The 3,974-nt window shown below is 36.9% G+C and overlaps 1 pseudogene; it reads left to right on the top strand.

Annotated features, from left to right (window-relative positions):
- The first annotated feature begins 1,031 nt into the window (after positions 1-1,031).
- On the top strand, positions 1,032-1,672 carry LOC140619090 (large ribosomal subunit protein uL1 pseudogene; annotated as a pseudogene).
- Positions 1,673-3,974: the final 2,302 nt, after the last annotated feature.

The following is a 3,974-nucleotide window of genomic DNA, read 5'->3' as shown; positions in this document are numbered from 1 at the left end:
TAATTATAACTTTTGTGATCTTACTGGGCCAATCTTGCAGAATTCAAGTCCTGAAACCTCAGTATGGTGGGGTCAGTGAAACAGCTTATGTGAGCATCTTGGCAATTTTTTAAATGCCACAAGAATGATTTGATCGTTTTTGCTTATGATCTAGGCATTTGCAACCTTCAGTAGGTGACCAGTCAACCAATATATAAAGCTAATGAGAATTATTCTGATTTGTGATTCCCTATGAACGATTTTCAGGGTGAGATGAGAAATCAGAAAGAATCTACTCTTAGTTATAAATTAGTAGCATCTGAAATTCTTCTTTCTTGAATTCACTTTTCATCTTTATCTTGTGACATTGCTAGAAATTCCCAGAATATTATCTCCTAATGTGGGCAGGACAAATCCTTATTAAACAAATACTAGTTTTTGGAAGGGATAATACCTAAAATAATGTTGTGAAATAAAGAAAATGACTAAAACAGTCTTGATGAATAGGGTTGTAATGGGAAGTAGAGTTGGGTGTCTAATGCTTGGATTGTCCCGATTTGGGCAGGAGGTGGTCTGGTCCTGTGAACACGGGAGGAAAAGTATTAGAGACCCACAGAACAATGTGTCCTCTCAATGGAGTCATCTAAATAAAATAGATTTGGGAAGCAAATACTTTGTCTAACATTTGAAGACAGATCTTAGACAACAACAAAGCATTGAATATATAGGACATATTGTATATATAGTTACTTCTAGAAGAAATGGTATTTTGGGGGTAGATTATATAGATTGGAGAACTGTACACAAATTAATTTCATACTTTCATTCACATAAAGTTCCAAGTCTAGTTTATGGTGTTAGGAGTCAGGATACTATCCTTGGGGACGTAGTAACTGAACACAGCAGGGGGAGGTCCCCGGTGCTGGTGATTGTCTTATTTCTGATCTCACTCCCCTATCCATTCTGGAAACACATGGACTGTGCATATGATTTGAGGACTTGTCTGCATCTAATGTTATACCTCACAAATTTGAGGAAAATGTAAGCGAGCCATGAGAAACAAAGTCTCCTGCAACACCCTGTACGAGGTCCTGCATGGGAACCAGTGCAAGCACCAGAAGTTTCTGGAGACGGTGGAGCTGCAGATCAGCCTGAAGAACTATGACCCTCAGAAGGACAAACGCTTCTCGGGCACCATCAGGCTTAAGTCCACCCCCCGCCCCAAGTTCTCCGTGTATGTTTTGGAGGACCAGCAGCACTGTGATGAGGCCAAGGCAGTGGACATTCCCCACATGGACACTGAAGCGCTGAAGAAACTCAACAAGAATAAAAAACTAGTCAAGAAGTTGGCCAAGAAGTATGATGCCTTTTTGGCTTCAGAATCTCTGATCAAGCAGATCCCACGAATCCTGGGTCCAGGCCTGAATAAAGCTGGCAAGTTCCCTTCCTTGCTGACCTACAATGAGAACATGGTGGCCAAAGTGGAGGAATTGAAGTCCACCATCAAATTCCAGATGAAGAAGGTGCTATGTCTGGCAGTGGTGTTGGCCACGTGAAGATGACGGAAGATGAGCTCATGTACAACATCCATTTAGCTGTCAATTTCCTGGTGTCCTTGCTCAAGAAGAATTGGCAGAACGTCCGGGCTTTGTACATCAAGAGCACCATGGGCAAACCCCAGTGCCTTCACTAACGGTTTAATAAATCCTAGTGCTACCGTAAAAAAAAAAAAAAAAAATTGAAGAAATGAAGAAAGATTCCATTGCTAAAAATGTTTGGAAAATAATGTTCCATAAGAAACTGTCTTTTAATTTGTTAATATAATGTTTAACATAATTTCATTTTCTAAAACAAATTGCTTGATACATTTCAATTCTTAAATTATTCTGCACAGTGGGAAAACTTCTACAAATTAGAATACTGGAGACCTTCCAAAAAGATAACTTGTAAAAAATTGAAAAACTACCCTAAAAATATCAGTCTATTTGCTTTAGACTCTTCTGATAGGCAGCTTTAAACAAGTTTTCCATTCTTGAATTAATAATGTACTTCTTAAATATACTTATTGTTATAAATCTGAAAAGATGTTTTATCTTCCACCTAACACAATTTAACATCTTCACACATCAACTTTGTTGTGTTTTAATAGCTTAGGCACATTTCAATAATGTTGGGTTTTATTTTGTGATTTCATTACAAAACAGCTTGCGCAAACCAAATTCAAACAATCTTTTTATTTAAAATTCCATCTGAAAATTCATTTCTGGGTTTTAGTTTTTCTTTAAAAAGAAGCAAACATTTAGCCATGGCTAAATGAGCCATGGCTCACAAAATGTAAGAAAAAAAAAGTAAAAAAAAAAGAAAAAAATAGTTCATTTTGTCTTTCCACCAAAATTCCTTTGTTTTACAAAAAAAATGTTTTCAAACTTTAATTGATATAATCATACTATCTTAGAAGGAAATTTTGCTTTGTTTTGCTTGGTTTGATTTTGAATTTTAATGGGTAGTCTAATTTTTTAAAGATTTAAAAAATATTTGTTATCTAGATTAAAACTTTATTAGAAACTGTATGGAAATCAGAATCATAAACTCTGAGTTCTAGTGCTATTTTTACCATTAAATTTCTCTGGGCACCCATTTCCTTGCTGGTCTCAGCGTCCCCCAAAGTTGAATCTTTCCCATAGGCAGTCTCTGATTCAGCCTCCCACCAAGTTCTAGGCCTGACTTTTTCATGACTGTTGACACACTGTGGAGTCCTACTGGAGTCACCTCACCCTATCGCACATACTTTGTAGGGTTCTGAGGGGTGAGAACTGGTTCAAGGGGAAAGGTCACTTGAGTCTTCTACGATAAACCATTTACAATGTCACACATTTTTGTCCCATGTCCCTCAAAATTCAGCGTGCTCCAAATCTCGATCTATCTCCCTAATTGAGCAATGTCTAGTCCACCTGTGACCTCTCTCATGTGCACAATCATGCTCAAAGTTGAGGTGCCTGTCTTCCTGTCTATGACAGTGAAAGGGGTACGAGGAGAATCCCCTCCTCTTATGAAAACACAGACGTATTCAGCCACAGGAGAGGAAGGGCATGGACAGCACACTTTAGATAGATGGCTGAGTTTAAAGATATTTCATAATGAATCTCAAGTTGTTTGTCTTTTAGGATAAAAATGGATAATGGGCTAATGAGGTGCTGGGTATCGCTCCTTCTCAGCCACAACTGTATTTGGAGCAGAGCTATGCTTTGAAATCAGTAGTTTTTGGTTTGGATTACCAGCCAAAATTATTCAGTAGGAAAAGAATCCCATTTTTTACACATCAAGAATATTATGGCACATGGATAAACTAAGTATACCTTTCTATGTTTTGATCTCCCACAGTGTTAAAATAGAATTTTGATGACTTTACTATTTCTTATGTTCCTCTCCACCCAGAGGTGATGATGATGATGATGATGATGATTTGTGTTAGGAATACATCAACCACCACAACCTGAAAAGAATATGAGGAAAATAGGGTGACAGGAGAGCATGAGTTTTCTCCTGGGCATTTACAAATAACTCACAGAAGTAACTGTCACTAAAAGTAGAAAAGATAGTTTAGGACATATTATTGATGATATTGATGACTATAAAATTCTAAATAGCTTTTGAGATTGTTTTTATTTGAAAATAATTTCAAACTTAAAAGGAGATTCTAAGTGTAGTATAGAAACATTCTTATCCACTTTACCAGATGCACTTATTAACATTTTACTGATTTTGCTTTATGATTTTTGCTCTATCATTATTTATCAATCTATTGTAATTTATCATCATATTTCTCTGTCTATAGTAAGCAGAATTCTAAAAATCCCTCCTTTCAGCTCCCAGGTTCCTGTTTCTTGGTCATTCGATCAAACGTTAACATAGGTGCTGCTGCTATGAAGAGATTTTGCAGCTGTAATTAAAGTCCTAAGTCCTTTAACCTTGAGATACAGACCTTACCCTGGTAG

This window comes from Canis lupus, chromosome 27 (genome assembly GCF_048164855.1).
Source record: "Canis lupus baileyi chromosome 27, mCanLup2.hap1, whole genome shotgun sequence".
Classification (NCBI taxonomy): Eukaryota; Metazoa; Chordata; class Mammalia; order Carnivora; family Canidae; genus Canis; species Canis lupus.
Note: the sequence above shows the minus strand (reverse complement) of the source record. Positions and strands in the feature narration are given on the sequence as shown.